Here is a 22,625-nt window from a genome sequence, read left to right as displayed (position 1 = left end):
CCTACAAGATACAAGTGTTGAGTACAGGAAAGGACTTTCTAAATAGGACCCTGTGCCAGAATTAAGGTCACAGTTGGCAAGTGGGGCCTCATAAAACTAAAAGGCTTAGCCAGGCATGGTGGGTGGTAAACACCTTTAATCTCAGCACTCAGGGTGGCAGAGGCAAGTAGATCGCTGTGAGTTCGAGGCCAGCCTAGTCTACAAAGTGAGTCTAGGACAGCCAGGGCTATTACACAGAGAAATCCTGTTTCAAAAACAAAGAAACAAACAAGGGCTTTTGTATAGCCAAGAAGACAGTCAACTGAGTGAAGAAGAACCCCACAGAATGGGAGAGACTCAGCTATACATCTAAGAGATGGTTAAACACACAAAGATCAAAGAAACAAATGACCCAGTTAAAAATGGGTGACGGATCTAAACTGATATTTCTCAATCGGGGGAAAAAAAACCTATTTCTTTTATAGGTTATATTTTTATTAATGCTTTGAGATTTTCATGTAATGTGTTCTGATCACACTCACACACACGCTCATCCCTGTTTCTCCCAGATTCCTCTCCATCTCCGTATTCACTCCTCCCCGACATCAAATATAGTTTGTGTTGGCTGACCACTCCTGAGCGTGAGGTGTGGCGATTACAGCAGGTAGCATGCCACTGAAGAAGCTGACTTTTCCTCTCCTGGCAGCCGTCAAATGCCGAGAGCTCCTCAGCTACGGGACAGGACTTGGTGTCTAACTCCCCTTCTCCACCCTGGGGTTTTGTCTGGCTTGAGTGCCTGCAGGTCCCCTGCATGCTGTCACAGTGCAATGAGTTCATATGTGGGTCTTCTTTATAATGTCTGGAAAACACTGTTTTCTTGAAGTTGTCTACCACCTCTGGCTCTGTCCATCCTTCTGGGTAGATCCACAAGCCTTGGGGGTCAGGGGTGTGACAGATATGCTACTTAGGGCCAGACACTCTGAAGTCTCTTATTCTCTGGACACTGACTTGCTATGAGTCTCTTCGTTAACTGCCATATACTGCAAGAAGCTTGTCTGGTGAGGGCTCAATGATGTGGTGATTTAATGCGTATAGAAGTAAGTCACTGGGCATCATTTTGTAATCCACCATATATGTAGACTCAGGGACATAAAGCACATGATGATCTCATTAGATGCAGAAAAGACCTTTTTACAAAATTCAATATCCCCTTGTGATAAAATGTCTTTGAGAGCACAGGGATACAAGAAGCATATCGCAACATAATATAAGCAACACACAGGGAGCCCACAGCCTACACCATTGCAACAGGTAGAAACTGCCCTTCCATTAGAATCAGGAACCAGGCAGGATGTCTGCTCTCTCCAGACTTCAAGACAGTACTTGAAGTATTAGCCAGAGCAACAAGACAAGTGAGGGAGAGCAAGGGATATAGACAGGGAAAGCGGAGATCAAAGCATCCTTGTTTACAGATGATTTTATTTTAAGCATAAAAGATCCTGATGACTCCACCAGGAAATGTCTACAGCTGATAAACATATTCAGAAAAGCATCAGGATGTAAAACTAACACGCAAAAGTCAGGAGCCTGCCTAGACACAACTGACCAATGCTCTGAGAAAGAGGAGAAGGCATACTAGGCATGATGACATAAAAAAATCCTGTAAAAATAAACTTTCAAGACATCAGAAAAAGAAATAGAAGAAAATACGAAGAAGATGGAAAAGCCGACCACGTTGATGGACTGGTAAGATTAATATTCCAAAAATGACCATTTTATCTGCAGACTCAATGCAAGCTCCATCAATAATTCCAACGTAATTCTTCACAGAAAATATAAAAATCAATTAAACTCCATATGGAAACACAAAACCCCAGGTTAAGTTCTGAACTTCTAGAAGCTCTTTTTCTGATTTTAAATTATACTAGAGCAGTGTAGTAATAAAATCAACAAGGCACTAGCATGAAAATAGACATATTGACCAATGAAATGAAACTGAAGCCCAAAACATAGTTCCACACACCTCTGGACACGTGGTTTTGACAAAAGGGCCAAAAGCAAACACTGGGGAAAGACTGCATCTTCAACAGATGGTACCAGCCAAACCGGACAGGCAGCTCCATGTAGAACAATGCAAGTAGATCCCTATCTCTCATGTTACACAAAACTCAACTCCAAATGGATCAAAGACCTGAAACCCTGAAACTGATAAAGGAAAAAGCAGGCAATACGCTGGCGGGCACAGGCACAGGTAAGAACTGACTGAGCCAAATGTAAAAGCATGAATATTAATACTATCCATTGACACACGAGACCTCATGAAACGAGAAAGTTTCTGTGTGGCAAAGGACACCATCTTTCCAGTGTGGAGTTAACCTACAGAATGGGGGAAAAAAAAAACCTTTATCAATTATATATCAAACAAGATTAGTATCTAGAATATACAAAAACTAAAAAACAAACAAACAAAAACCCCTAAATATCAATCTCATTATTTCTTTTCAAAATGCCATTGACTAGCAATATTTGCAACTACTAAAACCAAAACACTTATATTTTCTACCACACTTTAGAGATGTTTTGGTAAAAATAGGTTGCATTCAAAACTTCAAAAACTGTGTGCACGCTGATGACAGTGATGTAAAATGTGTTGTCGTGGAAGATTTAGAAGGGACATGAAGCTCCAGAACTGATTTTATTAGACAGTGAAAGTACAAGTTAAAATGGCTTAAACTATGCATTATTCTAAAAGTTGTTTTAAGAATAAATACTTAAGCAAATTAAAATAATACTGCTTTAGACAGATGGCACAAAGCCCAGAGCCCCTGTCAGATAATTTATTGGGGGAAAGACCTAGGATGTAGATCTCTGTGACTCATTAGCTAGGACTGGAGTTCAACATCAACTCCAGTGAGGGGGAGGAATCTAAAATTATACTGTCTGAAGAATGAGAATTGAAATTAATAAAAGAGCAAAATAAAGATTATTTTTAGAGAGTTAAAAGATGTATCCAAGGTCATTTGTGAAGGACTTCAATCGTACTGATTCTCTGTAGGGATTTCTAATTTTTTAAAATCTTTTTGCAATTTTTATTATATTTCTTTTTTACATATACATTTGTATTATTGCACACAAATGAAATAAACTACATACAGCAAGAAGAACCATGAAACTATCAGGAATTATAAAAATGTAACATTCATGATGATTTGACAATTTGTATTTGGCAAACATGAAGAAAACATCTTTCCTATCATTTGAGTCTAAAATTCTGAAGGAGAATCAATATCTATCACATATAATCTCTATCAACATAAAACATCTGTCTGAACCTAAAAACATCTTAACCTCTAAACAACTAATCTTAATTGTAAGACTAAATTATCTGGTCTTCAATCCATCAGAGACTTGAGAAGAAATAAAATGTAATTACCTGAGTAAACCACAAGTGCAGGTTGGCAGCTTCCAAAATGAAAATACAAATGGCATAGACAGTTTCCTGCCTCAACAGTCACCCAAAACTCTAATTTTAAAGCATGGCAATGTTTTAAAATGGACTAGGGTGACCCAGCAGGAGATACACTGCTCATGAGATCATTTGATAAATTTTTTCCTTCTCGGTGTTAAGAGCTCAGTAAGTAATTGTTGAGTAAGTGAGTGAGTGCATGGATGGATTTATGGAAAGCTTCCATGGAGATACACGTATCCAGTTGTCCAACTTCAGGAGCCTGTGATGTTTAGCAAAACCGTCAGTTGCAATATTCACCAGTGAAATAAGAATAATGTTATATAACAGCAGGCCTCTGGCTGCTTCAATAAGAGTTTAACCCAGGTGTAATATCAGATCTATAAGCTAAGACAGTCAGAGCAAAATCAGTAACTTCTTCACAAGAAAGACTTATAACAGTATATATTTCTTCTTAGGTTGGTTCAAGGAAGTAGAGCACAGGGTTCACACCCAAAGCTCACATTCTCTGAGCTGACTGAAGTTTTCATTTCCTCCTCAATAAAGTCCCCACTGGCAAAAACTCAAACATGACTTGGACTTTGGTTTTTCCCCCCATCTCACCCACCTCGTGTGTTACTGCACAGTGTGTCATGCTTCCCTAAACCAACTGTTCTCAACCTGTGGGTCATGACCCCTTTGCAGGTTCAATGAATCTTTCATAGGGATTGCCTAAAACCATTAGAAAACACAGAAATTTACATTACAATTTATAACAGCAGCAAAATTAATTATGAAGTAGCAAAGAAATAAGTTTATGGTTGGGGTCACCAAAACATGAGGAACTAAATTAAAGGGTTGCACAATTAGGAAGGTTGAGAAACACTGCCCTAAACCTGGTCTCAAGTTTCCTCAACTTTTCCTCTTGGTTCTGGTTCTTTGACTACAAAGTTTTGGTCCTCTCCATCTCCTTGGTGTCTTCTAATTTTGAAAACAGTGGTGTTGTTTTAAAATAGGTTGGAGTCATCAGGCAGAAAAGGAACTAGTCTGAGAGATCACTTAATACATAGACAATGGGTTTTTGTTTTGGTTTGGTTTGGGGGAGACTGGGTTTTTTTGTTTGTTTGCTTTGAGACAGGGTTTCTCTGTGTAGCCTTGGCTGTCCTGGACTCACTCACTTTGTAGACCAGGCTGGCCTCGAACTCACAGATATCCACCTACTTCTGCCTCCCCGAGTGGTGGGATCACAGGCGTGCGCCACCACACCTGGCTGATACATACACAATTTTATTGTTCTCTGTATTAAGAACCTGGTGAGGTTTCTTGTACAAGTGAATGAGTTCATGCATGGATTCATGGGAAAACTTAGGTGTCGTCTAAGGACCGAGGAGACTGCCCAGATCTCTGGGAACAGTTATACTGAGAAAAGGATGAGCCACACTCTAGGCAGGACAGTACAAGATTTTGTAATGTTCCTCGAGTCAGTGCACAGTTTAAAACTCATGATCGGTTTACTTCTGGAGTTCTCCATTTAATATTTAGAACCGTAGGTTGGCCACAAGCAAATGAAAGATAGCAAAGAAAAAGATAGGAGTGCTGTATTTGAAAGGAGCCTAAAATAAGAGCTGACATTTGATTCCTGGATGAAGGAACATTTTATTAAGCAGGTGGCAGAGCTCCCTCCCACCTGCTGTGGTAATGGGCCGTGGTGTTTGTTAGGAGATGATGGACCGGACCCTACTTAAACACATCCTGTTTTAAAGTGTACCCCATGACTCCTTGCTCTTTTACCTATTATAATCCCCTGAACAAGGAACTGGATTTTTCTCTAGCGAGACAAGGAGAAACCAGCTTTTCTCTGAGCACCTTTACCATAATATAAAACCATCTCCTCCTGCTTTGGCAGTCAACACTGTCCAAGTTCTGCCATGACCAATGAGGAACTTCAGTTCTCAGCGTCTCCTTTTTGCTGGAGACTGTCTTTTCTGACCCTCCAGGTCCTAAGGTGACAGTGGGGCTCATATAGTCTGTGCCATCACTGGGTAAAGTTCTCACATCTGCAGAGAAGAAAACCTCACCGGGACCCACATCTGGAGCTGGGGAGGACCAATGCTTAATCTGATTAACATTCCATCCATGATCACTTCTGGCTTTTTGGAAACTCTTTAAAACAATAAGGACAGTTGTCACCAGGAAAGTCTTTAAAATGTACTGGTTTTGTTGCCAATATACTACTTTAGAAACCAATACTCTACCATGAATTTTGTGCCAGTCGCTGCTTTGCTCTTCATTACAGTTCCATTATATGTGACTTACCCTAAGTACACTCTGATTTTTATGTTTTTTTAAACTCACTATAAATGACATTGCAGTGGGGTGTGCCTTGAGCCCAGCATCCCGGCATGTCACATTTCTTCCACTCACTAACATGCCTGAAGCAGGATCAGTGTGTTCATTGTTGTTCAGCCCCCTGTCATGGCCCTGTGTTCTGTCACGCCATCACTTCTGGACTTTACTGTTGACATTTTAATTGCTTCCTTGTTTGTTAGCGTACTTGCTCTGGCAAATGAGTCTGCAGCCCTATAACTATCACATGCTGCCTCTACGCAAACACAGGATGGTTTGAGTTGTTACAAAAACTGTGGAGTCTACCAGATGACTTCACTTCGTGTCCTTCACGAGAACTTTGCAGGATGTGTAGAGGAAAGGTCTTCTCCCACCAGGAGTGAGGAAGGCTGGAAAGAAGATACATAAGAGTCTCTTTAGGATTCTAGGCAAATTACAACATCATAACTCTCTGAGATTTCATCTTACAACCATCAGAATGGCTAAGATAAAAAAAAAAAAACTCAAGTGACAGCACATGCTGGCGAGGATGTGGAGAAAGGGAAACACTCCTCCATTGCTGGTGGGAGTGCAAACTGGTACAACCGCTTTGGAAATCAATCTGGCGCTTTCTCAGAAAACTGGGAATAGGGCTACCTCAAGCCCAGCTATTCCACTCCTTGGAATATACCCAGAAGGTGCTCCACCACACAACAAGGACATATGCTCAACCATGTTCTTACCAGGCTTATTTGTAATAGCCAGAATCTGGAAACAACCTAAATGTCCCTCAGTCAAAGAATGGATAAAGAAACTGTGGTACATTTACACTATGGAATACTACTCAGCTATTAAAAACAAGGAAATCCTGAAATTTGTGGGCAAATTGATGGAACTAGAAATGGTCATCCTGAGTGAGTTAACCCTGACCCAGAAAGATGCACATGGTATATACTCACTTATAATTGGACACTAGCCCAAGAGAGATGTCCCCTGAAAGTCTTCACTTAGCAGGAGATTGGGATAGATGCTGGGACTTCATATTAGGACTCCAGGCTAGAGAGGTAGGGAAATAGAAGGATCCAGAGGGTCCTAGAAACCTACAAGAAGACCATTAAGGCTGGCAGATCTGGACCCAGGCGGGGCGGGGGGGGGGGGGGGAGGGGAGTCTGCTCAAACTACTGTACCAACGAAGGACAATGCATGCAGTAAACCTACAACACCTATTTAGATCTAGCCAATGGACAGCAAAGTCTCCACAATTGTGTGGAGAACAGGGACTGACTCAGACATGAACTCTGGTGCCCCCTATTTGACCACTTCCCCTTGGTGGGGGAAGACCTGGTAGCACTCAGAGGAAGGGGATGCAGGCTACCAAAATGAGACCTGGTAGACTGTGATCATACGGTGGGGAAGGAGGTCCCCTTCTGTCACAGACCTAGGGGGAGGGAATAAGGGGAAAGAGGGAGGAAGGGGGGAACGGGAAGATACAAGTGAGGGGATAACAATTTAGATGTAATCTGAATAAATTACTTAAATTTAAAAAATGTAAAAAGAAAGAAAGCTAGAAATACTGGGAGCAGTGGCACATGCCTGTAACCTCAACACTCAGGGAGCCAGAGGCAGATAGATCTCTGAGTTTGAGGCCAGCCTGGTCTACAAAGTGAGTCCAGGAGATCCAAGGCTACACAGAGAGACCCTGTCTCAAATAAACATAACAAAATAAACAAACAAACAACAACAAAAAGAAAGCTAGCAAGGAGAAAGCATGAGCGTATTCTTCCATGGTTTCTGCCCCAAGTTCTTGCCTTGAATTCCTGTCCTGATTTCCCTCGATGAGGAATTGTGACTTGGAAGGATAAGCAGAAATAACTCCCTTTTCCCATCAAATTGCTTTTAGTCAGTACTTTATCACAGCAACAGAGAAGTACAACAAAACACCCTCCTTGCCACAATGGGCTAGAACTGTGAGCCAACACAAAGTCCTCCTCTCCACAGCTGTTTCCACAGCTGCCATGCCACAGGGACGGAGAGAGGAACTGATGCAACGGTTTACCACGATGGGAAGTGAAACACACAGCACGATGCCATTTTCAATTCAGTGGGCAGCTCAAGGCGGAGCATGGAATAAAGTCTATGCCCTAAACTCCACTTGAGCACAAGGCAGAGGAGATAGATTCAAGATGGTGGTACATCGAAAGAAACCATAGCAACAAAATCCCAACCCTCTCGGTGTCTTTGGATTTGATGGCGAAGAATTCCTGAATTTGACAGAGCAACATAAGTCTGCAAACCTAAGAAACTCGAATTCTAGACAGGATGCATTCAAAGAATCCAGACAGCACCACCAAACTGATGGAAACCAAATACAACAAAGGAACCTTAAACCGAACAAGAGAGAGTGACTTCTCATACCCTAGGGATGCTTGACTAGATTAACAGCTGGCTTTTCAGGAGAGCAATGGAGCACCGAGAACAACAGGTGACACAGTCCAAACACGCAAAGGAAAAGACCCTCGATCAAGATAACGCAAAAATAAAAGTGGGAGGCTGGAGAGATGGCTTGGTGGTTAAGAGCACTCCAGGGATCCAGTGCCGTCTTCTGGCCGACACATCTGTGCATACACAAACATCATCATCAACATCAAATTTTAAATTCTCATCTGAGAATGCAAAGGATATAGAATGATCAAAATAACATGAAAAAGAAGTGCCATTGTAGAATTTAACACCTTTGGATCTTAACTCTTACTACAACCAAAACACTGTGATCCCGGCATAAAGACAAACATACAGGTTAATAAAATGGCCTTGCATTCTAGCAAGAGCAGCAGAAAAGCATGAACATAGAGTAGAACCGAGATTCCAGAAACACACACACACACACACACACACACACACACACACACACACACACACACACAAGAGAAGATGTTTATATAGATCAAGGAACTAAAACTGCCATCAAATGCTTGACTCGGCTCATTACAAAGGAAAGAAAGAGACTAGTACCAAGCTTACCAGGAACAGTGACTGAAGCATAATTGCTGACATGGGTCAGCTGTCAAAAATCATTAGCACTTTTCTACTTAGCAATCACCCACAAGAAAATACAACCTTTAAAACAATACCATTAGAACTGTGACAAAAGCCAAGTGCTGCCAGGAGCTGAGGCGAGTGCTCAGACGTTGGTGAGCAACATGTTTAAACGGCATGATGAGTATCTCAATTAAGGGTTGAGACATTCTGGACTTTTAGGTTGGACATTCTGGGATTTTGGTTTGGGTATTCTGAAGGGATAGAAACAGTCACTCTAACATGCACAGAAGCGAGTCCAGCTATTATGTCCTGTAAAGCTAGAATTCTTTCAAAACAAGTAGCTAATTTAAAATAAAATGGTGAAGCTGACCTATCCTGCCATCTGTATATATTTATTCTCGACACAAATAATGATGTAAGTTGCTATGGCAATAGCTAGATCAAATCTGAGCTGGGCTTTCAGTAGGGTGAAAAGCCGGCACTCCCTGCCCATGAGAGGTAAACCATCTAGCAGGTGTCCAAACAATTGACAAAGCAAGATTCTCTGCCTCCTGTAACTTAAAGGAATTATGTTCCTGGGTAGAAGAGAGAGCAGGTAGACCAGGACCCAGTCTATTTAACTAACATAGAGAGTGCTGAGCTTGTTCAAATATCACTGTGATAACAAAACTTTTCCAGACAATATATTCATGGCTGTGTTTTGTTTGTAGTGACTGCTATTTGTTTGGTGTGTGGTTTGAGGTCTACTCTGAAATTTACATAATTACTTGTGGCTTGGGGTATTTCATTCGTTCACATGTGACTCTAAATTTTAGAAACCTGTTAGAATTCAAGAGGTTAGATGTAAGCTTGATGGTTAAGATGTGAGCCCAGGACTTCTCAAAAGGAAAAGCGGTGGCTCTAACAGTCATCAGTTGTGTATCTGTGTCCCTGAGACTGGGAGGGTCACTTGGAGGAGGAGTTTTGTAGTGTCAGAGGAAAGGAGACTTTTGTTGTTACTCCTCTGTCTCTGTCACCTCTCTGTGCCTCTGTCACACCTCTCTCTCTCTCTCTCTCTCTCTCTCTCTCTCTCTCTCTCTCTCTCTCTCTCTCTCTCTCTCTCTCTCTCACCAAGAGAGTTGAATTAGGGTCACTGACATTAACTGCATGGCAGGCTAATTATAGAATCATGGACATCTTCTTAGTGATAACCCTGATGAAGAAAGTGACATCCCTGCCCCAGCCATTGACAGCTTCCTAGAGAGGGATGGGAGCTAGTGAGCTCCTCTCCCCATCCTTGAAGGAATGTTGGCGAAAATCCAATCTTCTGGAGGCCTTGTGCTCATAATCACAGCTGATCTGAGTCCATAAGCACAGTGGACTTTCCATGCCCAGAAGACAGCTCTGCACGCTGCTTCCTCTCTCCTCAGGCTTTTTACCGTCTTCTGCAGTGTTTCCTAAGCCTTAGCAGAGGTGAAATAGATGTCCCACTGAGTGGTAACTGCCCACTGCGAAAGAAACTTCTCTGGCCCACGCTGAGAGCAGCAGTTATCTCTGTGCCTAAAACATAAACATTTAGAAAACAGTTTGATAGGCACAATATTCCATTTGGCAAAAACAATAGGACATTTTTCTCAAACAGGGTCTATGACCTCTCCAGACATGTGCTTTCAGCCAGGCCAAGGTGGAATATTTTAAGACACATCAAATCCAATCTCATTTATTTGACAATTGGAATGATCTGGTAGTGGGAACAAATCAACATAGCATGGAAGAAGAGGATACTTGTAAGACCATAGTTCTTGAGAGCAAAAGGGAATGGAGACCCCAAATCTAAGTGGAGGGGTGGTCTTCCTTCATCCTCAATGGGGAAGGGTCTACAGAATGCAGGTGGTAGCACAGCTGTGTTGACAGACTCTCTGGCATACATGGCTGGGTTCTTCTCTGGCTTACCCAGCTTTCCTGTGATGTGCTGGGCAACGCTAGCTACTGAGACTGTAGAGGAAATGGTCATCACAGACATTAAAGTAACACTGTAGGAGGATGGACAGGTACCTAAGGGAGCCACATGAGAAGGCAAATGAATTTGCCTTGATTTCTGTGCTTATTCTGAGTTCAGTCACGGAGCAGCTGAGCCAGCCAGGGGCTGCCCAAAGTATAATGGAGGATGCTTTGATTGCAAGAGGAAGGAAATCCTTCTCAAGTCATTGAGAAGATGAATGGCTGAACTCAGAGGTCCAGAGTGGGGGTCAAGCTCCAGGGCTGGCTGATTTAGAGGCTCCGTGAGTTCATTGGGTTCAGGCTCCATTTCTCATTATTGTCTGTCTCAATCCATGTGTCCCCTTCTTCTGACAGCTTGCACCTTGTTGCTGAGACATGGTTTGAGCAGAGAATCTTTCACTGGCCACAGAATAGAGATCAGCATTGCCACCGCACTGCTGTGTACCAACTGGCTCCATTCGGGTCTTCTGAGCCCATTGGTGGGAGCTAGGAAGATTGAACACTGGATTTACATCAGTGATTCTCAAAGTGTGGTTTGGATATTATCTGTATCACATGAGAACTTGTTTTTTGTTTGTTTTTGTTTTTTAAAATGCCGTTTTGATTATTCTAGTACTTGGGAGGCAGAGGCAGAAGCAGGCAGACCTCTGAGTTTGAGGCTAGCCTATTCTAAAGAGCATGTTCCAGGACACCAAGGGCTACACAGAAAACAAAAACTAAAAAAGAAAAAGGAAGGAAGGAGTAAATATATGTGTATTGTATGGCAGCATCTCTGGTCAATAAAAAGATGATGGCAGAGAGAGAGGGGGGGAGAAGAAGAGGAGGAGGAAGGGTGGGCAGATGTGGTGTGTGGTGGCACTCCCTTATAATCCCAGTGCTATGGAGGCAGAGACTAGTAGACCCCTGGGTCTTGCTACCCAATCAGCCTTGGGTATTTGGCAAGATTCTGTCTCCAAAGAAAGTTGGGTGGCACCTGAGGAACCTGAGATTACTTTTTGACCACACATACACACACAAACACAGAGTCTGTCTATCTATCTATCTATCTATCTATTTATGTACCATCTAAATGGAACTCTATGGTATAATAATGAAAGAGGACCGGTATATAGTACAACTGGAAATGATTTTTCTCCTTAATAAAGGCCTTTTATTCTATTAAACACTTAGAAAACCAAAAATAAAACCAAAAAGCATCTTTTTTCTTTTATTTTCTTTCTTTCCCTCTTCCAACTTCTCATCCTTTCTAAGTACTGTATGTTTTTAAATTAACATATGAGTATTTTCATTAGAATTGAAGTTACAACATGGAAATTGCATAAACTTAAAAACTGTGTTACAAAGATGTCAAATTCAGAAGGGTCTGACCTTTTGCTCAAGTCAACACTAGAGGGAGCTACACACCGCACAGCCAGCTCCCTTATGGCAGCATTGGCTTGAGATCACTTGCTCTGTCGTGGGTAAATCTGCATAAAAAAATAGCAGGAAAAACATAGATGAGGGCTTTATTTGTTATTGTCATCATCGTGGTCATTGCTGTTGTTATGACTTCAAGTGTGAGCTCAGCTAAGGGGAGCCCAGACAAAACACTGTTTGGCAGTCTTCATGCCTCTCAGCCGCAGATGCTAAACCCCTCCACCAAATGGTCTTTTCTAGAATGAAAATTCAACTGCAGTCCATTTCCTGACAGAAGACCAAGCTGGGAGATCAATGAATACTAACAATAGACATACTAAAATGCTTATTAGATGTATTATGATTATCTGAGAATGACCCCTCCCCCCTGCCCCAACCACCAAAAATAAGGATGGTCGAGTTGGAAGATGGACAGTGGGGTTGTTTATTTATCTTTATTCACAATTTCCTAAGGCTCAGTATTATACTTTGCACCAGAAATGTCATCTAAAGATTCTTGCGTTAAACATTTGGCCCCGGCATGGCAGTGTTGAGAGACAGGGCCACTGAGAGGTAATCGGATCATGAAGACCCTGTCCTTGTGAATGGATTCACCCATTAATATAGTCAAGGGTTGAGTGGACTGTTGGCCAGTGGTAGAAACAATAGGAGGCAGGCCCTCATCGGAGGAAGCATAATGAGGTGGGCAGCTAAGACTAACTGAGCCAACCATGGGCTAAACTCTCTGGAACTGTGATCTAAAATAACCGCAAGGCCTTGTAAGTGGTTTTTCTCCACTCTTCTACCAAGGGGGATGGACAGTTACATACCAGCTTCCCACTGCCTTCAGAACGCTTACCTTCAGCGTGAACTGGCAGCAGCTGTTGTGGTCTTGTGAGCTGTCTTTTCGGTGTTCCTGTGTTAAAGGCTTCGGGGGAGTGGCTAGACCCTGGGGCTCTGACCTAATGAGTGAGTTAACATGCGATGAATTCATACTTGAACAGACTTTTGGAAGGTGGTGGGGACTGGCAATGGGGCGTGCAGGGGGAGGCATGAGTTTTAGGGGTGTGTCTTGCCCCAGCTCCCTGATGTCTTTCTCTGCCTCTGGTTAGTTTGAAGTGAGCAACTTTGCCCTATTGTAGGCTCCCTGCCATGATGATATGTGGTTCTCCACTTCCCTGGAGGACTGATGGCCTCCAGCCCACGAAGGCAGGAGGAGCAGAAGACAAGGTGCAGGGCTTGGAAGGCCATAAGCATGACAGAGATCAAACACTCCAGGAAACACTTCAGGAGCCAGTTCAACTTCATTCAGGGAGAACAAAAGCAATATAGCCCTTGGGGAGTGGTGAGGGCTTCCAGGATAGATGCTCATAACTGGTTGAAACCAGACACTTTAAGGATGATTGTTTTGCATTTGGCAGCATGCTCCTCTCATATGAGTGGGAACACAGTACCTAATTATCCTATAACATGGAGGGGAGAACTAGCAGGGAACTGTGTGAAGGGTCATATATCAAGTGTGGTTAGGGTCACCTATGTCTAAAGACACTCTCCAGATGGTGTCAGGAAGAGAGCTGGGGCTGGGGGTGGGAGGGGCTGCTGGGGAGAGGGAGTCCTGCACAGAATGGCTGTCTGACTGGAGAGACTGCAACCTCAAACAACAGGGTCCTTCCAACAATGCTATATTCCACCTTACCTGGACCCAGAAGCAACGGAGACAAGTGATCATGGAATGAGACCTTTAAAACCATGAGCCAAAGTAAATCATTATTCAATGAAACTGTGTTCTCAGTATTCTGTCACAGCAGTAAAACAACAACAGCAAACAATAAATTGATTAAAAAAAAAATGGAAGTTCTTAGGGGTTGGCCTCATGGCCAAATACATATAATGTCTACCATTTCCACCATTTAAAATGAATAATTCAATGGCATTAACTACATCTTGTACAGATATCACCACAGTGCTGGCACAACACAGTTTTAACATAACAGTTTTATGTTAATTTGATACCAAATGAGTCATCTGAGAGGAGAGAGCCTCAACAGAATAAATGTTCCCATAAGATCGTGCTGTCAGCAGGCCTACTAGCGTATTTTCTTAGTGTTTGATACCCAGCTCACTGCGGGCAGTGCCACCTCTGGGATGGTGGGCATGGGTTTGGTCTTGGCAGGCCAAGCAAGCCAGTAAGCAGCACCATTCCCTGGCTTCTGCATCAGCTCCTCCCACCAGATTCCTGCCCTGTTTTAGTTCCTGCCCTGACTTCCTTCAATGATGAACATAAGCCAAAAAGTACCATTTCCTCCTCAAGTTATTTTGGTCATGGTGTTTTGTCATAGCAATAGAAACCCTAAGTAAGACAATTGTCATCCATCTCCAAAAGGTTTTTTCTCCCTCCCAAACTGAAGATCTTCATCCATTACCTCTACTCCCTTACAACTACTGCTACCTTAAGTATCCCATATTGGACTCATGGAGTATTTGTTCTCCGGTGTCTGGCTTATCTCACTTTATGCAATGTCATCAGGGGTCATCAACTTCTCAAATTTTTATTGGTTTGTAAAAAAAGATTTGTGTGTGTGTGCATGTGTAAGTATGTATATGTGTGGGGGGTGTGTGGGGGTGTGTGTGTGTGTGGTGTGGGGGGTGTGGGGTGTGTGGGTGTGTGTGTGGGGTGTGTGTGTGTGTGTGTGTGTGTGTGTGTGTGTGTGTGTGTGTGTGTGTGTTTGATGTATGCATGTACCTGAACAAGCCAGAAGAGGGCACCAGGTCTTGGAGCTGGAGTTACAGGCAACCGTGACCTATCTGCTGTGAGTACTGGTAACTGAACTAGGTCCTCAGGAGGACCAGCAAGTGTTCTCAACAACTGACCCATTTATTTAGCCCCGAAATCTTATTGCTTTTAAATCCAGACTAATATTCAATTGTGAGTAGATGTCGTTTTATTTTTACATTCATCCTTTTAGCAACATCTGGGTTGTTTTGACCTTTTTATATATTATAGTATTAGAGCTACAACTACTAGCATGCAGATATCTATTTGAGTCCATGCTTTTAATTCTTCTGTATAGATGCTCAGAAGCATATTGTAATTCTAGCCTCAGTTTCTTGAGAAATTGCCAACTGTTTTTTTTTTTTAATAGTAATCCACATTTTTTCCTTCTACCAGCAAGGCACGGCGGTTTCAGTTCTTCCACATCCTTACTAGAACTTTAATTTTCTGTATTATTGTTGTTGTTGTTGTTGTTAGTGAGTGGTACAATATGTATATAAAGATCAGGTGATAACTGTCACAACTCTGTTCTTGCATTCTATCTTGTTAAGACAAGATCTCTTGTTTCTTTTGCTGTGCTAGCCAGAGCAAAAGCCCCTAGCCAGTGCTCCTGCCTCGGCTTCCCATCTCTGGGTAGCAGTGCTGAGGTTACAGAAAGGCACGCCACCGCTTGTGGCTCTTATGTGCATTCCTGGGATATTCAGGCTTGCACAGTTAGCACTTTTACACGCAAAGCCGTTGTCCCAGTTCATCATTTTCTGTTTTTTAACAATAGTCATGCATCTCTCTGCAGTTTTGGTATAGGGGTGGGAGGTTGGGGGGAGGGCAGTTACACAGGCATGTGTCATGATGGGTGGGTGTGGGGGCCAGAGGCCAATGCTGGGTGTGTTCCTTGATGGCTCTCTAGTTTTGAGATAAAGTCTCTCACTGAACATGGATCTTGCTTAGGTGGCTAAACTAGTTGATGGATATCTGCTCCCCAGGGCTGGGGTTTTTTTTTTTTTTTAATAAATTTTTAAAAAGTTTTCTTCATAGCCAGGCATGGTGGAGCACACCTTTAATCCCAGCACTCAGGGAGGCAAAGGCAGGGGGATGGCTGTGAGTTCAAGGCCAGCCTAGTCTACAAAGCAAGTCTAGGACAGCCTAGGCTACACAGAGAAACTCTGTCTCAAAAAACCAAAAACAACAACAAGCTTTTTTCTTAAATTTATTTATTTTTATTTCATGTGTGTTGTAAGGATGTCAGATTGTCTAATTGGGGTCATAGACAGGTGTGAGCTGCCATGTGGGTGCTGGGAATTGAACCTAGGTCCTCTGGAAGAATAGCCAGTGCTCTTAACTGCTAAGTCATCTCTCCAGCCCCTAGGGCTAGGCTTTTATGTGGGTTCTGAGCAGGTCCTAGAACTTGCACTTACACTCTACCCATTGAGCCATCTCCTCAGCCCCCTAGCTGTGGTTTTGAAAGACATTTTGGGGTTATTCAAACAGTTTTATCAATTAGGCAAAGCAAAGAACAAAATTGTTGATCAAGGGAAAACCATAGTTGATGTGCTGGGGAACAATAGAGAACCAAAATTATGTTGAATATTTACAGCGGGGTTGTCAAACTACAGCATGTAAGTGAATCTATCCCATTGCCTGTTTTTGCAAATAAGGCAACTTGATTCCATCCATGTGTTTGTGCATATCTCTGGATGCTTCACAATATAAGCACAATATAAGAAAAAGGTGACAACCTGTGACAGACATATGACCTGTAAAGTCTGAAATATTTACTTTTTTGCTCTATTCAGAAGATATTTTCCACTCCCTGGTTTATGGGAAAGAGATGAATTTAAACAAATATTTAGTTTATAGAAATATAAAATATTACTTGCACCCAAGCAATTACAGCAAAAAAACTGGGCATCTGTGGGGTTTTCCCACATGCAAAAGCCAGCGATTTATTTTCTTAGCAGGGAACTAAACATGACTCACCACTGTGATGAATGAGATATGCAGAAGTTGATTGTCACGTGAGACAACACTACCAGAGAAAGGCACCCTGAACACTGGCGTGCGTCCTTGCTACACAGGGGATCACCTGACACTGACAGACACTGCTGAACATGTGCGTATGCATGAATTCTCAAAGCTCCCCAGGTGACCATAATGCGCAGGAGTGACACTCCCATTCTGGCGACCTCAGGCGTATCCACATAGAGCCTCACTCCATGTGCCCCATATTCAGGGATATGAAGACAAGTTGATTCCTGGTCAAGGAGGAGGTTGAATTGGGGGAGAACAAGAGTTCGTTTTGATAAAAAGAACAAGCACAGAAGGCACAAGCACGAGGTTCTGGGAAGGCTGTAGGATGTTTGTAGCTCACATAGAGCATTTGGAGGCTGACTCTTGCTAGGAGGGTCAAGCTTTGTGTAGCAAGCCCCGGAAGGGAGAATAGAGACTAGAGAAAAGCCACTCCCAGCTTCTATTATCACCTTTAGCAGTATCCCCAAAAAAAGATGCTGTTGGAGGAAGGTGTGTCTCCTTTTGAGGGGTCCCGTCCACCCATCTGACAACAATCACAATTATTCAGCCCTACATATGCAGTTATTGGGTTTCTTGTGGCAGATGCTGTGCTAAGATATGGCATCATCATCTGTGGACACTCACACCATGCCCACAGGAGGGGAGTTCGTTTTTCCAATTCATGTTTGAAGAATCAGGATCTCTGAGGTTTGTTCCATGTTATATGTAACAGGGCCCGTGGATGCATGGTCTTCCAGCCTGGGCTCCTTTGACATGAGGGTTATGCACAGCGTGTAAATAATTGGACCTGAGGTTGTGTGGGAAGTAGTGGGGTTGTATTTTTTTTAAAGGTTTATTTATTTTATGTATTGCATGTGAACACTTTATCTGCAGAAGAGGGCATCAACTCTCATTATAGATGGTTGTGAGCCACTATGTGGTTGCTGGGAATTGAACTCAGGACCTCTGGAAGAACAGGTAACACTCTTAACCTCTGAGCCATCTCTCCAGCCCCATGAGGTTGTATTTTTAAACAAACCTTACCGCACTGGTCTAGGTACAGGAGAGGCGACTCTCCAAAGACCTTTGAAACATTCTCTTTGGAATCGTCAGGGGTAAGACTTCAAGATAACATGGGGCAATCTAGCAGGGCGTGGTGGCACACGCCTTTAGTCCCGGCACTTGGGAGGCACAGACAGGTGGATCTCTATGAGTTGGAGGCCACTCTGGTCTACAGATTGAGTTCCAGGACAGCCAGAGCTACACAGAGATACCCTGTCTCAGAAATAAAAAGGGGAAGGGGAATCTAGTTCATTCTCTTACCCAATATACAGATAAGGAAACCTAGGAGGTCAGGAGGCATCCTGGATTACATATTTAATATGCAGAAAAACCCGAATTCTTGCTCCAGCTGTTTTACTAGTCTTCCCCCTACTCAAATAGACAGCTCATCGCAGGCAGCTGTCTTCAGAACGAATCCCACAGACAGGTGAGAGAAGCAAGCACTTCACTTCATCGATACGTCTCGCCTTGGACTCAAACCAGCATGGCTAAGCCTCAGCACTTGATTCACACACACTCCTCACTCAACTCTGAGGGACTCTTGTCTTTCTGAGAACTAACGTAGTCCACAGAGAATGTGCACGGCCACCTTGGAGGGATCACAAACGAAGAATCGTTTGCTTCCATGTTAGTTTGCAGCCAAAGTTGTGTTAAATGGCACCAGTCTTGTCGGCACAGAGCGACCTCTCAGGGAAAACTCCAGGGCCAGCTCAGCTGCTCTGGATGAACTCAGTCGGGTCTGTTCACCACATGTAGTAAGCCTTTGTGCTAAGCTGCCACCAAGACAAGAACTTCTCTTTGGAACGAGGCTGCCCAACTGGAAGGACTCTTTCAGCAACCTCACACCTTACCCAACTATCCCAGACCAAACACTTGAGTTGTCACCAGTAAACAAAAAGAGAAGAGATATGTGTGACTTCTGATCAAAGATGATAATTAGGAAGCAGGCAAGCTTTCTCTATACTTTATAATTTCCTACCAGGCATCTGGATGCAACTGACTCCCACAGTATAGGGAAAAGGGAAGCCACAAGAGGGGAGGAATCTGGGTCAGAATAGGATTACTTTAGATTATTTTTTGCATATGGAATGCCCCCCCCCCCCAGCAAAGCCCATGCTCAAAGACTGTGAAGTGGAGAGACCAAGACAGAACCTACAGCCTACAGGGAGGAAGTTGTATCACTGGGAGGATAACCTTGAAGAGGCTATTGAGAGCCTGGTCCCTTCCTGTCTCTTTCATTTCCCATCCTCTACCCCACACTCACCGTGATGTACCATGCCACCATGGGCCCAAAGCAGTAGGACCAAGTCAACATGAACTGACACTTGCGAAAGTGTAAGTCAGAAAGTCAAGCTTTCCTCTTCGCAAATCAGTATGTGTCGGCGACAGGAAGTGGACGAACATGTGCTGCCCGAACACGACGCTTTTATCTCCTAAAGCCCTCAAATTCTTAAGATTTATTTGTCGCGGCAGCTTGTTTAATGCCCCAGCAGCTGCGGAAATACGATTCCAAACGAATATTTACATATTGACACAGAGCCTATCAGAGCGCCCGATGACGCATTGCATGCTTGTAAATGAGTGAGTTGAAGCCATTTACGGCTTAATGAAGGGAGGGTAAAGAAGTCGCCTAAGTGGCCTGTGGGAGAAGAGCTTGTGTTCCCACACGCTGAATCTTTTTGTTTTCTCCAGATACATTTAGAAATAAATGAAGAGAAACAGGTTGTATTTGCTGAGGAAAGAGACAGGTAGATTAGGTTCTGACTTTTTAAAAAAACAAAATCAGATTGTCTTCACGGATATACTGTTCAGGAGGGGTAACAAGTCACCTTTCTTGCTCCTATGAGATGCCTTAAGGGATCGCTGCTGCCTTTGTATCGCTGCCATGGCAGTGGCAATGCTGGAGGTGGCACTATTGAGCCTTCTTCACCTCACAGACAAGCAAGTCAAACCCCCGGCAGATGGATGACACACCCAGAGTCCCTTGGACATCAACTGCCCACACCCAAGGCAGAGTAGCAGGACTAAGGGGCAGAGCAAGGGAACTCCACTCCTTTCAAGTCACTTAACTTCCCCACCTCTGTTTCCTCATCTTTAAAATGGGAAGAACTATAGTAGAACCTGCTTCGTGGGGTGCTGTCACAAATGTGAATTCATATATTCTTAGTGCTCTGCGTGAGACCCGGTGTGCAGGAAGCGCTAGGAAAGGGTTAACAGTTGCGGTTGCGTAAACTACTTTTCGGTTCGTTTTTCACATGTCAGTGTCCTCGGGCTTCCCGGGCTTCCTGGGCTTCCCGGAATGAAGACGTTAAGCACGTGGCGAGCGGAGACATGAGTCAGGGCCAGGAAGTTCTCATCCTGGATTCTCAGAGCACACAGCCTAAGAAACTAAAGATGCCTCGTAAATCAAGTGTGGACTGCTATTTGGCACACAGAGATTAATTCATTAAGAGAAGAGGAATTCAGGATTTATTCATGTCTCAGGAAGGCTCAAGTGGAACACAAGCACAGCATTGTTCTTCATCGTGTAAGATAAAGCAAGTTATGTAAACTCGCTTCCAACCAGACAGGGAAGACGGACTAGGAGAACCACACCAGAAAGTAACAGGGTGCCGCTTGTCTCAAGTACCACCGTAAGACCTTGACTGTGAGGGGATAGCCATCACAGAGGGGCTTGTTAGGGGGTTCAGGAAGGCCAGATTTTCTTGAACTGCCGGGAATCTGTTGAGATTTTGCTGAATAGAACACACATGTATCCTTCCTTCAGGTTCTTCTGGCCCAACCATTTCAGGGCAGAATTCCTTAATATAGCCACAGCAGATGGTCATCAACTTCTGCTTGGACACTTGCTTGCCACCCACTCATTGCCGGGCAGCTCTGACTGTTATAGAAGAACCCTTCCCTTGACTGAACCAACAATCTGTCTTCCTGGAATGTTGGCCTGTTGTCCCTACATGTGTTTCCTTGTGTGTGTGTGGTTTAATTTATCTTCTTGCTTTCTCCCTCTTGATGGACAGTGGGAGGAAATAGCACTAAGCCTCCCTAGGAAGAGTTTCTATTTAACTGGTTTATCTATCAAACCTCAGTCGAGTTACTTAAGGTCTCATTGCCACATGTGTTTAGCTTTAAAGAGGATCATTTAAATTTTCCTAAGAGTCTTATGGAAGTTAAGATAACTAACTATAATGTACATGAAATATAGAGGGTAGAGATTGGAACTGTTTACCAATAAGTGATAGTGATAACAATCATTAACCGGCTTCAGCATCCTATCCCCCATCAGCTCAGTGCCCACGAGTCTCCCCCAACGGTTCCCTGGCCTCATAGCCAGTCCCACCCCATTCTGCTAGTCTCCCTTGGAAACAGTCCAGTTGCCCATCTACATCGGTCTTCATTCTAGGGTGACTCAAGAATGGCCACAGCTGGCTGGTCACTAAAGTGGACACTTAAGCTTTTCTCCCAGACTGTCCAAGTCACCTATAAGGAACAGCAAGTCAGCTGACATCAGTCAATATTCTGGCCCCAAATAAGAAGGTTTGACAATTGAAGTCACCTTCTGCATCTGTGTTCAGCTGATGGCATATGAGAAGGAGTCGCTTGTCATGTCAAATTTAATTTTCACTCTTAACCTGGGCACATGAAAATAACTGGCGCTCCTTTCTTAGAGACATACCTGTGGTCAAGTTCACATAGATGAAGGCAGAATTGAACCTTGATGTAGGAAAAAGTTCCACACAGCTGATGTCAGATGTGGTATGTTCTGGAAGGGCTAAGTGCTAAGACTGAGGAGAGAAGGAAAAACAGTGTTTCGTACTTAGAGATTATGAGGAGACCAATCAGTAAAGAACAGGAAACACAGTAACACGCAAACTTCATTTATATCCCATGACTGTCTCACAAAACACTTCTTTTGTTGTTTCAAAACAGTCTGTGTTTTGCTATTCTCAAGCCACATCTCCCTAAAAATTACAGTCATGGGGGGGTCTGGAGCCTTTATGAAACCACACAGAGCAGCATGTTGAATGGTGGCCTCCTTCTGGACTGTACACTCATCCTAATTCCTAGAAGCATGGGTGTGGCCCTCTTAGGGGAAAGTTGTCATGGATAACTTACCTGCATGATCCAGGCAAGCCATGAATCCAGTGACGAATGTCTGTATGATGGAAAAGTAGATGGAGGTTTAAGACACAGAGATGAGAAGGTCCTATGGGGTGGAGTCAAGGTCACACAGCCAGGACACTCTAGGAGCTTTAGGGTTTAGCATCCAGATGCTGGAACAAGTAAAGAATTCTTTCCTTAAGCGTTGGCAGGCACATGGCCCACAGCCTTTAGACACTGTGACAGTGTTGTCATGTACCTAGCTTCTGCGAGAACCACCAAACAGTTACATCTAGAAAACAAGCAATAACTTCATGTCTTAAGCATGCTGATTTTGAGTCAGGCCATGTTCATAGCTGTCCTTGGCCTCTTTTAGCCTGAGGGTTGGACACATCTGGTAACCAAAACTTGGAAGCAGGACCTCGGGCTTCCAGAACTTTGAGAGTTTGTTTCCTTTGTCATAAGCCGCCATTTGTGCTTATCTGCCACAATAGTCCCAGATGAACACAGAGAGTAGTTCTT

At 43.4% G+C, this 22,625-nt stretch overlaps 1 long non-coding RNA gene across 1 annotated transcript; it reads right to left on the bottom strand.

The window, feature by feature from the left end:
• Window positions 1-5,928: 5,928 nt before the first annotated feature.
• Window positions 5,929-22,247, bottom strand: LOC311596015. Its single transcript, XR_014778660.1, has 3 exons — window positions 22,119-22,247; window positions 21,679-21,787; window positions 5,929-6,159 (listed from the first exon to the last, which is right to left on the bottom strand). It is a non-coding gene; the product is annotated as an uncharacterized lncRNA (long non-coding RNA).
• Between the last annotated feature and the right edge of the window lie 378 nt (window positions 22,248-22,625).

The sequence above is a fragment of the Acomys minous genome, assembly GCF_964271855.1.
Source record: "Acomys minous genome assembly, chromosome: 4".
Classification (NCBI taxonomy): domain Eukaryota; kingdom Metazoa; phylum Chordata; class Mammalia; order Rodentia; family Muridae; genus Acomys; species Acomys minous.
This window is presented reverse-complemented; position numbering and strand designations above follow the sequence as displayed.